This window comes from Seriola lalandi, unplaced genomic scaffold (assembly GCF_002814215.2).
Source record: "Seriola lalandi dorsalis isolate HSWRI2012SDOR001 ecotype SW California unplaced genomic scaffold, Sedor1 jcf7180002054932, whole genome shotgun sequence".
In the NCBI taxonomy this organism is placed as follows: domain Eukaryota; kingdom Metazoa; phylum Chordata; class Actinopteri; order Carangiformes; family Carangidae; genus Seriola; species Seriola lalandi.
In genome coordinates, this window is record NW_019525484.1 from 369,800 (window position 1) to 384,629 (window position 14,830).

Consider the following 14,830-nt stretch of genomic DNA (forward strand, 5'->3'; position numbering starts at 1 on the left):
AGGTATGAACTTAATTTCATGGCAAATCATCGGAGAGTTAATAACCGTCCTCAGGTTGGTGCTGGATCATCAGCAGGATTCTTCCTCTGGGGAAAACAACAAATGACTCTCCATCTAACACGAGCTGAAGTGGAGGATCGTCCAACCGACTTATTTTAGACTTATCTGCTCTCCACATATGTAGTCAACACACATTCTTTACTTATCTCGGTTTGTTTTGACAGTGTTTGGCTTACACTACGCACATATTCACACCTCACACACACACACACACACACCTTCACACACCACAGCGTGTGTGTCATTAGGAGAAATTTATGGGAATTTCCAGAACATGTTGCACCAGGCAGAATAGTTTTTCTATGAGCTCTTCCATCAGGTCTCTTTTATCCGCTGAGCATCTCGGTCAAAGGAAACCGATGATTGCAAAAGACCGTTTCAACATCTGCCTCTTTATCTGTCGCCATCTCAACAAGGAGGAAACGCGGCGTGTCGTGACCCTGCAGTTCGCCCCAGGGGCTGGATTCAAACAGAAATACATAAAAAAGTAACAGCATCAAATTGAATTAAAATAATTCCAAAAAGATCTTTTCTTCTTTTTCCTCCCAGCTGTCAGAGTGAGGGCCGGGTACTTTCCTCTAAAGGCCCGGCTCAAACCGGCTTTTTAACGCAAGATAACGGAAACGCCGCGACCAGGAGATTCAGTCCAACTTCGCTGAACTTTAACACACACATCTGTGCCGTCGACTAATAACAGAATACAAAGATCTGTTCCTGATTAAAAACTATTACATTCAGGAACGTTATGATTTAAAAGATTTAAAAAGCATCTTTCTATCTTTCTATCTTCAATATGTAATTTGCAGCTTCTTGTTGCTTTCTCCTGTTGAAATGAGCACGCCAGCGGTGGTAGATTACATCAGCTGCGGCTAATTAAAAAGACACTGCCGCTCTGTAACATCCAGTTCATCCATTAAAGCGGATCACATCGTCGTCTGGAGCTCGTGCAGCTCGGAGCTCGGAGCTCCGCTGTCTGGATCCAGTAGTTTGGAAGAACTCAGGTGTGTAAACGTTCATGTTCAGGTTCGAGCTGCAGGTTGGCAACAGTAATTAGCTTCGTTCATTTTAATGTCATTTAGAAGCTTCCAGTCGTTTAGTTTCAAACGATGGAAGGTGAATTTAATGAGATTCAACGAGGGATTCACACTTTTTTTTTTTTTTTTTACTTTCTTTTTATTAATGAATCTAATGAACGTTCTTTGTTTTTTCTTAAGTTTCTGTATCTGGAGCTGCAGTGTTTTGTAGCTTATTCAACAGCTGATGTAGCGACTGTACAGAAGTCTGTTTTAGCTGTTAGCGAGGCAGCAACACCTACACACACACACACACACACACACACACACACACACACACACACTTCAGACACGCAGCTTGACTCTGACTCATCTGAGTTTCTTTACGACTTTGGAAATCTGAGTGAAACTTATTTCCAACACGTGTGTCTTCAGCTCAGCTCACATCCAAGTCTTTTCATGTCCACCTCCAAAATTTGCATCAGTTCAGTGTGGACACACCTTCACCACTCTTTCCTCTCCTCTCTCTTCCTCTCTCTCTCTCTCTCTCTCTCTCTCTCTCTCGCTCTCCCTCAGATGAACCTGTTGCTCCTTCGCTGATCAGACAAGTTCTCTCATGTCGTCATCAATTTGACTGTTTGACTTCCTTCTTCCTGCTGCTGATTTGAATGTGAGGACGACGCAGAGGAAGCGATTGTCAGCGGAGTTCCAGGTAAAGGTAAATTGCTGTTTGCTTTCCACCACATATTTTGTGTAAAGGAAAATCTGAGGTTGTTATTGCCGCTGCTAATAACTGATGTGCGTCCAACTTTGCATCAGCTCGTTTGCTCCTCTCAGTGACATTAAATCGCCTCGTTTGGTGTTTTATCATTAACTTGTGGAGGGGAAACTTCCTGTCAGTCTGAATCTTGAATGATGAAGTGACCATTTGCTGAACGCCTGGTTGTCCAGTCAGAGCTTAGCAACAATAAACCGAGTGCAGAGTCCTGAAGCGTGTGCACGGGGCTTTAGTGCGACAGATTCTCTGCATTTAAAGTACAAATGAAATGAAATGTTTTGTTTCCGCTCCAGCTGCAAGTATCCGTCTTCATAGACCTTGTTTGGATTCAGCCAATCAAAAGCTGCACTGAGCGGTGACATCAGTGATGCATCATGGGCAGAGCAGACGGACACACCGAGACAAGACGGCAGCTAATTTAGCTAATTGGCTGCCTCAGCTGCACATTAAGCAGCAAGTTAACGAGCTGCAAATGTCACTTTGGTCTGGTTAGACTCCGGCGTGCTCCGTCCTCTTCTCTCGCTTCGACAAGATTCTGGTTTTAAAAAGGCGTCAGCTGAAACATTAACAAGTCAGCTGATGACTCGTTAGCTTGATGAAATAATAATGATTACTGTTCGAACCCACATCACTTTGTTTCCATGTGAGATTCAGATGAAAAAAGAAAAAAAAGATCTTATTGAGACCTTCAGTAAAAATATGAAGCTGCTTTCGTATTAGAAACATTATACATGATAAATATATATAGTTATAATTTAATTTGATTGTTTTCAAAATGTGTGTGCGGAGGGTTTGAGTCAGCCCCCCCCCCCCCTCCCTTCACAAAGCAGATCACACAGACTCAGAGGAAGTTGGGGGTCTTAAATCTGTCAGCACAAGGTCAGAGGTCGGGTGACGAGGGATTACAGGAAATGAGGTTCTCATTATGCGTGTGTGTGTGTGTGTGTGTGTGTGTGTGTGTGTCTAAGACTTGGTAAGCTGGTGGATAAGTGTGTTTATGTTTATATACACGACTGCATCGCTGCCCCGTAACATCAACCTTCACGCTGGAGCCCTCAGATCTATATTTATCTTCAGTTTCTGCTCTTTATACTCAACACACTAAATATGTAGTTTTGTTTTTCTTTTACTTTTGATGAAGGCGACAAAATATGGAGATGAATCAGTTTTTACACCAAATATTTCATGTTATATGTTAAATGGACAATTCATGAACAAATATATGTTGTTTATTCGCTAGAAATTCATTCACAGAAAAAGGAAACGTTGCGTTGTCCTGCAGCATGACGTTGATCCCTGGAATGTCGAACTCCCTGTCAAACCTCCTCGTCAAAACAGACGTCCAAATAAAGCAGCCGCAGATACAGAGATGAGTATCCCTGTACTGAACCATGTATCAGAGCTGGGGGTGATGTCTCTCCTCTATTTATGCAACGTCATCAATTCAAAATGTGTCAGAGACATGAAGTATCAAGCTGATGACTCAGTGCTGTAAACATCTGTCTGTACTGTAACATCTGGTCGACTTCAGGCTTGGCGGGGCGTGTTGCTGACTTCAGCAGGTGTTTCTGTGCAGCAGCACAACGGATCAGACGGAAATATTTCACCTCAGACCTTTCAACAGTCGACACACCAAGAGAGACAGAAGTCTTTCAACAGAAGATAAGGCTCTTTGATTGTCACAACAATGGCCTCTAGACCGATTTCCATCGGCCTTTGGCTCCACAGAGACGACCGAGCAAAGGAGACTCTGGAGTGTTTGTCGTGCAAAACAGCCTCTATTTTTCTAAAACAATCATATTGTGAAGTACAGTCCGTCCTGAAGCTGTTTAATTACTAACGAAGAAAATACAGGAAAGACGGATCTCACAATATAAAATATCAGATGCTAAAACAGCCGTCGGGTTGATTATTCATCTAATCAGTCTAATGCAAGTTTCACAAAAATAAACACGAAGAAGTCATTTTAAGCCCAAAATATTAGACATCTTACATCAAGGCTAACTCAGGCCTAAGACCAATGTTACCATGGTAACAATCAAGGACAACTGCGCTGAGTTTTTAGAGACTGCAGCCATTTTTTTTCCCCAAGTCTGAATTTTCAAAGTAAAAGAAAAGTCACATTTTCTGTTGGGGTAAACGAAGCTGAGCGGTCGGATGCGCCATTTTTGAAAAAAAGTATTAACTTACCCAAAATTCATTGTACCAAAGTCCGACTTAAGACAGTCGAGGACTAAACTACTTTGTGCGACGGATGAATTGAGACTCAGTCTATCTGAAGTCTGACTGTTCTGTCATTTCTAAGACACAGTCGAAGTCTGTCTTTGTGACGAGTCCTGAATCCAGGAGCCGACGTGATAAACGAGTCAACGTGTTACTGGTGCGTTAGATTAGAAACCAGACTCCGACACGCGACGTTTTAATCGTTCACATCTGCCGCTGAGACGAACGGAGCTCCCGCACATTACTCACTGTTTTATGACTCTACTTTCTACTTCATATAAAAAGAATAATCACTTGACTTCACTTTTCTCTGGCGGTCGCTAACACGCTAAAGTGTTAGCACGGAGGCAGATGAACGAAAAGTGTCCGTCTGTGTCTGTCTTGCTCTCCCTCTCTGTGCCTCATCCTCGCTGCCTCCCTTTCTCTCGTCTCTCCTTGTCATAGGCCACCTTTTGTCTCCATGCAAAAAACTCAAATTCCTCCCCGGCCTCTGCCCACAGCTACACACACACAGACACACACACACGCATTCCTTCGCCCTCCGACAATGAGGCCTTTGTGTCGCACACCGCCCGTGTTTTCATTTCATTTTTTATTGCTTTTGAACTCCTCGCATGGAGAATTTAATCATCTCTCCGCTGGTTCCTGAGGTTGGTTTTGAAAAGAATTTTTTTTGTTTGACGGCTGGTAGTCAGGGAGGCCGGCAGCTGCGGTGTGTGTTCCCATAACCCACACCCCCCACACACACACACACACACACACACACACACACACACCACCGCATGATCCAAGGACAAAAGGACTACATGTTTTCGAAGGCACCTGACTTTACTATTGTTTGTGTTTCAGTTCTTATCATCGCTGTTCAAAAAGTTTACAGGCTGAAAACTAGAGGAGGAGGAAGAGGAGGAGAGGAGGAGGAGGAAGAGGAGTGTGGGAAGGGACGGGAGGCAGAAAATAATGAGAGGAAATGAATGTGAACATAAAAGAAGGGAAGATGCTCTGATTAAAGGAATAGTGCCACATTTTGTCTCTCGTATCTGTGCACTAAAGACGACCCTACAGCAGGGAGGTGATTAGCTTAGCTTAGCATAAAGAGTGTAACTGTATCTCATTTGCTTCATTAAATATCAAAAAAGATGTGTAAAAATCACAATTTATGGTTTTCAAGAGAGTCACGAGTCACAAAGTGGGAGGAGTTTCTGGCTTTAAAAGTGTTTCTGTATTCACATTACTATACTACTTTAAATCCGACTAACTTTGGTCATCCCCTGAATTTTCCGCTAGCGCAGGTCAAAGGTCGCAGCTAGCTGGTCAAATCTTTGTACAGACATTCAAAGTTTGTAAATAACTTTTGATGATCCTCTGACTTTTCGTCTAGCGCCATCATCAGGTCGACATTTAATATATGTTGTGCCAAACACCTGCAAAACTGACGACACTCCCATCAGCCTCAGCTGTGCTTTGTGATTAGTGCTAGTTAGCTAAAATTAGCATGCTAACATAGTTTTAGAGGGTCAACTGGCTAGCTGTTTCGCCCTGCTTTCAAACTTTATGCTAAGCTAAGCCAGTTGCCTCCTGGTGCTAGCTACATAAAGCATAGTAGATGTTGAACTATTCCTTTAAAGGACTACTTGCTATACATCATTTTTATTTTCACGGTGTCAAAATCTACATTCTCCCTCTCTCCCTCTCTCCTTCCAAATCTAATAATATATATGATTTTTCTTCCTTTGTTCGGTGATAGATTGATGAAAACCTTTTCTTACATTAACCCTGTAAATCTCCTCCACGACGAAGCGTGCTGCTACCTGCGAACATAAGCCAGAGCTATCGTAAAAAGTCCCATCAGCGCTTGCATGTCTCTTTTGCAACAGCAGAGAACAAAGTCAGGTATTTTGATGACAGGACACCTGTAAAGCTGTTTGAAATTTTAGCATCTGCTCAAACAAAAAGCTCCCTGAGAGACGAGCGCTCAGTCAGCTAACCCGGTTTCTGAGTGAGCGGCTGCATACCTGTGTAACTGGGAGCTCCCGCTCGGCTTCGCCTCTGGCTGTAAAGCTCTCGGTGACGGGGCCTTTATGGTCCCGAGCCTTTGAACTCTTCTTCTGCTGAAGCACTGAAAGTATGAAACTGTCGTGTTTCTCTGAGGCCATTTCTCACCTGCAAGAAAAGCTCCTGGATGTTTGTGAAAGACTCTTTTGTAGGTTCCCTTTACAAGTGTTTGTAGTAGTTGTAGTTGTCCTAACGTAGTTTAAGTAGCTTACAGCTACAGTAACTCAACCAGCTTCCTTTGTGCTGCAGCAGCAGCTCAATGTTTTTATGGATGAAAATTTAAGTGACCGTTACTTTATCAGGACAGTGATGCAGGTCAGTAATTTAGCTCTAAATCAGCTCGTTTGTTGGTCTGAAAGCTGATTTATAAACAGGAATTAAAATATAACTTTTCATATATAAGATATTTCATCAACAAAGACAAGTGAGGACAAGGTCATAAGTAATAATGATAATAGAAAATAGATTTCGGAGGATGTAGTTTGAGGTGCTGGCGAAGTGTATTGTATTATACAGAGAGCTGTTGTATAAATGACGTCCACCCCATTTATATCAATGAGGGTATTAACTATTAGAAACACGTCCCAGGACAACTTGTTTTAGTCATCTGGGCCATTATCCTGAGGTATTGTCTGACAGCTGGAAGATTTTCTGCATGTGCACCAGAACCGATCCAGATGTGGAAGTAGCATCTGACCATTTGGGCCAGATCCGGGCCATGGAACGAGGCGTATACTGGGCCACAAAAAAAAAACAAGCATGTGGCCCAAGTATTTTATTTGTTACATTAGCTTCATAGTCAAAGAGATAGACATGGACTGATTTTATTTACTATTGTGTTAAATGATCAATAAACTGTTGTGTTATGTTTCCACGAACTTGTCTTGATTGGGAAGTTATGAACTTCTGATACTACAAATATTAGTACTCGTTGCAGTAACATAGTGTAATACACGTTGTAGTAGTAGTAGCGGAGTTAGTGATAGTGCTAGTAGCAGCTAGTAGTATTACTCCTATATGAATACTATGTTAACAGTAATTAATAGTTCAGGTACTAAAAGACTAAAAATGTCCAAGAATTTTTGTCGTAACTTGATAAATAGTAAAAGGGAGTATAAATAAATATTCAGACCCTTCTGCTCTGTTTTTAATATGTTTCACTTATTGACTGTGAATCACAACCACTTCATAACTACGTACACTGTAACAGCAATAAACTTCAGCGGCACTAAACTTCACATTTTTACATCCATAATCTAATTTCCTGCAGCCATTGGCTTCCATTCGTTTCACTATGATCAACTGTGAAAGTCAAAACATAATGTGGACCAAAAAAATACTTGATACTGTACTTCAAGAGATGACATTCACCTCCATTATACTTCATGTACTGCGTATTTGTATATCAGACCCACTGAACTGGATTTGACTATAAAAGTTTCCAAACCAGCAAAACAGTCCTTACAAAACAATGATTTACATCTGTGCACCGACGTCCTGCAGATGTCTGTGTGAACAATAGCCATTTGTTAATATTTCATCTTTGTGACAAACAGCAAAAAGACACAGTGTTTGTCTCTGAACGTCCACGTATCAGCGACTACCAAGTACCATGAAGAACATAATGTACTTCTTATTCGTCGCGCTGCAACTCAAGTCGTTTATCATATTGTTTTTGGACCGTCCCATTCGCGTGGACGCAATATCCCAGTAACGCCTTGACAGAACCTCTTCAAATTTGGCACAAACATTCACTTGGACTCAATGATTCAAGTGGTTTTTGGTGGACAAAGGTCAAAGGTCAAGGTCACAGTGATCTCACATCCTTAAATCATTCACTAATTATGTCACAATTCAACTCAAATGTCTTTAAGGATAAAATGATGAAGTTATTTATTTTTTTTAATATCCAAAATGGTCAAAGGTCAACTTCACTGTGACATCACAATGTTCTGTAAAAACACTTCTGGTCATCATTCAGTGCTGTAGCTCAGGAAGACGAGACTGTGACCACGTTTCCTGCAACTTGGCAAAGGAAACAAGAAACAGTCTTTCTAATACAGATGTTTAACGAACCAGGTGACTAATGAAGACGAGTGGAAGCCGGTTAGCAGCAGCATATTTTTTTTGCGTACTGAAGTTTTTAAATGTTTGCAGACTCATCGTTGTGAATGGAGCTCTGAGTGTGGAAACAGAAGCAGCTCTCCCAGTTCTCCCAGTTCTCCCAGTAGGAAAACGACGAGGTGATTATGTCTCCGAGCTGCGACGCTCCGGCCAGACGAAACACAGACTCCAAGAGAGAGACACCTGACAGCTTCTCTGAGCCTGTAAAGCTGCTTAGCTGGATTAAAAAGGACAGAGTGGCGACCTCCAGTGCAGTGAGTGTGTGTGTGTGTGTGTGTGTGTGTGTGTGTGTGTGTGTGTGTGTGTGTGTGTCGAGTGAAAGTGTGTGTATAAGTATTTGTGTGTGTGTGTGCACGTGATTGTGTGTGGGACAGAGCATGTGAGTATAGGTTTGTAGGTTTATGTGTCAGTCTGTGTGTGTGTGTGAGTGAGTGTTTGTGTGTGTGTGTGTGTGTGTGTGAGGGAAGGTGTTGCCGCGGTAACACACTCGGCAGTTGAACTTCATAATAGTGGAAAGAATTACGAGGCGTCTGCAGTGACTCCATTATACAGTCTACAATAACAGTGAAACCACCACTGTTAATCTTCTGCTACACCTGAGTGACTCACCTTCTTCTTCTTCTTCTTCTTCTTCTTCTTCTTCTTCTTCTTCTTCTTCTTCTCCTTTTTTTTTACAGCTCCAGTCGTGAAAAGTGATTTTTTTTCCACCCGTCATTATAAAAAGTTCGAGCCAGAACTGAAAATGTTTTCCAATAATCCTCCATCTTTTTAACGAGCTCCATGTTGGACTGATTTCTTCTCTGCTGAAAGTTTCAATCAAACACGTGAAACTAAAGAAAATTTTCCACGTCATTATTCTCACTTTTTCTCCGTCACAGAGCAGAAAATATTCTGGTCATATCCGTCTTTTACTGTCAGTTCTACATTCCCCCTTTTTTTTTTTTTTTTACAGCGGATATGAAATTAAATGTGGTCCCATTAGTTGTGTTAACATTTATGAATGTGCTTCTTGATGATCACAGATGAAAAGAGCAAAATCATCTGGAAGAATTCTTGCTCTTGATTAGACAGCAAAATAAATCCGACCCGTACTCGTTATTGGCTCCAGTCTTTTATGCTGAAAGTTTATACGACCTTTCTTTAATTTCATTACATGACAATTGAATTTAAGTTTTTTAAGTTGCTGAATTCCTTTATAACACTTGATATATGTTAAATATGAAAGTAAATATGGTGTTTGTTTTATTTTACTATGTCCGTATTCATGTAAATATAAATAAAACAGCTTTCTGTCTTTAAAAGCAGCATTTCTATGGAAGTTACTGCTTTTATGTTCAGATCATTTAAGATTAAAAAAAGATGAATCAAAGAGACATTCGACCTTTTTCTTAATCTGTGAATCAGCCTGTCGTGTTCTTTCTTCAATCCTTTTCCACTTCACCGTCCCTTTTGTCTCATCCACCTCTTTCCCGTAACTCCAACTCTTTCCCCACTTCGCTCGAAGGGCTGCACTTGTTTTTTTTTTTTTCTTTTATGTGAGTCACTGACTAATGGGAGGGGGAGGGAGGGGGGGCTGTCTACCAGTTGAATGTCACACCCACCTGAACTTTGGACTTGCTCAGCCCACACACTCACTCCATCCTCCCTCTCCAACATTTTTTCTCCAAAGTGCTAAACAAACACATGTAAGCATGAGTAACACACACACACACACACACACACACATAACTTTTCTTCTGACGAGATGGTTGATGTCAGCAGCAGATTTTAGATGTTGTCCGGTTCGTGGTTAAAATGAAAATATCTTGAAAATGCGACACACTCAGCTACGTCTTGGTAGAAAAGCACCTGTCTTCGTCTGTCCGTTTCATTTTAACAGAGAAATGAAAGTACAAGGAGGGAACCACTGGTGGTCTCCATTCTTGGTGTGAACACAAAGTGATTTACATCTTTCCAACAGCTGTAAGAGGCAAAACATCTGTGGTGACATCACTGATCAAGGTGTGGCCATAAACACCACCAGCTGGAAAAATTTCAACCTCCTCAACGTACACGGCACTTTCATTTTTTCTTTTTTTTCATTTGGCCCATTCCTGTTTTTGTCTCATAACTTCTAGTTACCTTCGTCTTCTAGGACCTTCTTGACTTCTGGGTCAAGCTGCACAGTAAACGCAAGTCAAAGGTCAGCTGTAATAAACAACGAAGACTTGATACATCCTCATGCACCTTCTCAGAGACTGTGTTCGTCCACTGGCATCACCATCCCTGCACACAAGGCAATCACAGTCCAGACTGTTCTCATCTGTGGAACAAGACGTGTAACACGCTAAGATTCTTTACTCCCACTTAGGCCTCAGTTACACTCACTTGTGGACGTGCACATGGACGTGCTGAGGACACCGTAGAAGTGTAGCTGTTTTCATTTATACGCCACTCGGAGCGCGCGTATGAAACAAAACAAATTGGCGACATCAAGAAGAAGAGGAGCTGCTTTGTCTGCCGTACTTATTCTTAGCGATGGACGTCCTCACGCAGCCTCTCTTCAAACTCAGCGTCCATGTTTGTTTTCCAGCACAGTTGGTGCCCTTGTACTCTGGTGGCTGTGCGGTTGTTACAAATTGGTGGGTATGCAGAAGTTCGCACCAGAGCCTCATGTGCAACCTTTTGATGGCGAAACTTATGTCACACGGACCATCGCATACTCATGGACACACAAAGTATAATATTGAATTTACTGTGCACTTCTTCACCTGATCTCCGTGAACTTTTTCTTATTGGACAGATCTAGTACTTAGTGTTTACTCCAAGATCTCCTACTGCACTGAAGCTTTAGTGATGTCCCTCACTTGTAATTCACTTTAGATAAAAGCATCCACCAGGAAACAAGCAGGAAACAATCTGGAAACAATCTGGAAACAACCAGGAAACAATCTGGAAACAACTTGGAAACAACTTGGAAACAACCAGGAAACAACCAGGAAACAATCTGGAAACAACTTGGAAACAACTTGGAAACAGCCTAGAAACAACCTGGAAATATCCAGGAAACAACGGGAAACAACCTGGAAACAACCTGGAAACAACCAGGAAACAACCAGGAAACAATCTGGAAACAACCAGAAAACAACCTGGAAACATACAGGAAACAATCTGGAAACAACTTGGAAACAACCAGGAAACAACCTGGAAACAACCAGGAAACAATCTGGAAACAACTTGGAAACAACTAGGAAACAACCTGGAAATATCCAGGAAACAACCTGGAAACAACCTGGAAACAACCTGGAAACAACCAGGAAACAACTTGGAAGAAACCTGGAAACAATCTGGAAACGACTTGGAAACAACTTGGAAACAACCTGGAAACAACTTGGAAACAACCTGGAAACAACCTGGAAACAACCTGGAAACAACCTGGAAACAACCAGGAAACAACTTGGAAACAACCAGGAAACAATCTGGAAACAACCAGGAAACAACCTGGAAACAACCAGGAAACAACTTGGAAACAACCTAGAAACAACCTGGAAACAACTTGGAAACAACTTGGAAACAACCAGGAAACAATCCGGAAACAACCTGGAAACACCATGGAAACAACTTGGAAACAACTTGGAAACAATCCGGAAACAACCTGGAAACGACTTGGAAACAGACTTGGAAACAACCTGGAAACAACTTGGAAACAACCAGGAAACAACCTGGAAACAACCTGGAAACGACTTGGAAACGACTTGGAAACAACTTGGAAACAACCTGGAAACAACCAGGAAACAACCTGGAAACAACTTGGAAACAACCAGGAAACAACTTGGAAACAACCTAGAAACAACCAGGAAACAACCTGGGAACAACTCGGAAACGACCCAAAATCAACAAATCAAATCATCACTAACTTATCACTTTGATGAAGCACTTTGCGCCTCCAGTTGTGTCAGACCTTATCTCTGTGTCTTATGAGACTGATCAGATATTAAATGTTGCCTTTGAGCGAAACACAACGAATTAAACTAAACTAATTACACTAATTAAGACCTCAGTTTAGCATCAGGTCTTCACACGGGGTCATAAACCTGTCGAGCCGCTCCACACCTCTGCTGACCGGGCCACATCGCTGTCCTCGCCTCGCCTTTCTTCCCACCGCAGCAGGGAGTCAATCGCTTCCTGTTATTAAGTCTGGCTGAGGGTCGGAGGTTAAGGGTGAGAGGTGGAAGACAGACGCAGCGTTGACAAGGAGGAGGGGATGAAAAAGAGAGAGAGAGAGAGAAAAGAGAGAGAAAGGCTCTGTTTACCTCGGTGTGTGTGAGAGAGCAGCAACTGGAGAGAGAGACAGAGGCAATGACAGGAGGAATTACTGAGGAATGACTGGAATTTCCTGAATGGCAATGATGGAGTCTCTCTCTCTCTCTTTCTTCTTCTTCTTGATTGGTGTAGAGGGACAGTACAAACAGAGGTAGAAACACACGATACATGAAAGCAAATGGACTGAAAAAGTTTTACGTACAATCAGTTGTCAGTTGATTAGGAACGCCTCGCTCAGACTAATGCAGTCTAGTCCTGCAATAAATCCTCCTTCGCGAAGTTCAGCTTGTGTTGAAACTGTTTCAGAGAGATGCTGATTTAAAGGAGCTAATTGTAAGTTTTGCTATCGCTACATAGCCAGCGTTAGCATTAGCAGCTGTTTTCCTCAGCAGTCTTTGCAAGAGCTTTGGCCATTGTTGCGTTTACAAGATAAATAATGCCCTCTGAGCACTGCTACATTTCCAGGGCAGACTGACTCGGTATCGGAAAGTGGCTAGCTGGATAGCATGCTAACTTAAGTCGAAGAAAAGAAAGGATAGAAATAGAAGCAAAACAAGAGAGTTTCTTTCCACCTCTGGAGACAGCTGTTGGTGAGTAAAGGAATGAAAGTTTGATGCACAACTCACATCGTTTCCCGCACACAGGTAAGTAAACAGCTGCTAACGCTAACGCTAGCTATGCAGCAATAGCAAAAGATAAACCAATACTTGGTTTTGAAGCAGTGATGCAAAAATGATGAAATTCACTTCAAAAATTTCACAACACTGACGTTTGATTATTGTTTTCTCCTGTGATTTATTATCGTTAACATCAGTTTGATACTTTATGGCTCACAGCGTTTGGATGTCAGCGTGTCCTTGAACTCACCACCACTCTATTGCTGAACAACATGGACTAAAACAGGTGAATGTTGGTACGACAAACTCATTGAGCTTGAATGGAGATAAATAAATTATGATATTATATTGCTGTATAAAAGGACAACATCATTAGAAATATATATTATAAATCTGTATTTTTGCCAAAATGGATCCTATTTTCGTTCCTCAGAGGTTGTTGTTCCCTCTCTTCACTTGAAACTGAGAGTTTCACCTGTGAGTGAGTCCATGTGAGTTGCTTCTCAGTCATAAGGATCATGTCATAGTTTACTGAGGCACTGGAGCAAAAAAAAAAAGAAAAAAAAAAACCCAACATGGACGTGTTACACCTCCTGCTTTGTTCTCCAAAATCAGCCTGAGCCCTGGGAGGATCCTGTTACACGGTGGTGTGACCTGCCAAGCAAAGTACAATGACGGAGCGCACAAACACACATGCACGCTCCGTCACGCAGTTACACCCTCATTCTCGCCGAGACGACAACATACAGACAACCCCTTGTTTGTCGTGGTGTGAGCGGTCGGACGCAGGTGCAGGTGGTTTTTTTTACGCTGGTCTTTGCTGTCGAAGGTCAATGTGAGAAAAATACAGTTTCCTGCGCAGGTATCGGCAGCGAGTTTCTTCCCCCCGCTCTTCTCTGTGAGGACAAATGATGAGTGTTAATGTTTTAAACTCTGTATAAAATCCTCTGCTGTGATTTTACTTCCTGATTGAGAAACCTGCATCAGGCCTTGTGCCACGACCCCCACCTACTTGCTCCAGGTGGACAGGTGACTCTTACTCTCATGGTCGAACCAAAACACCCAGAGTCTTAAACTTTTTGCGGATCTTGGCAGCTGCAAAACCCACAAATATATAGACACATGTTCATCCTGACGTCAGCACATGAAATCAGCTTCACGCCAAAGTCAATTTTTCATCTGAAGCGATTCCCAGCGTGTTGATTTCCTGATCTGACAGCAGAGTCTCCTGCAGAGAGGAGAAGCCGAGATGATGTTTGACAGACTGTGGAAGAGGATTTAAACTTTTTGGGGTGGTGTTTTCTTTTTCTGTACGGGTCAAAACTAAATCAGCTCCATGTGCGTTTGAAGGTACAGTAAATCCAGCACCCTGCCCCCCGGGCTCGGGTGAGGGAGGGTGGGATAAACGCTAAAGCTAAAGCTGTTCAAGACTCCCCTCCCTCAGGGGAGACATCAAGCGGTAAAGTCAGCATACTTCATGTATGGAGTCAAAGTAATACGACTCCCTCTCTTTCACTCCCTCCCTCTCGATGTGTGAACATGTGTGATAATGTAACGGCATGAATCTTTGTGTGTGTGTGTGTGTGTGTGTGTGTGTGTAGTTGTGTGTTTCTAAGACAAGAATGTAAATGTGTGTTTTGTGTTTGGTGGGTGGGTGG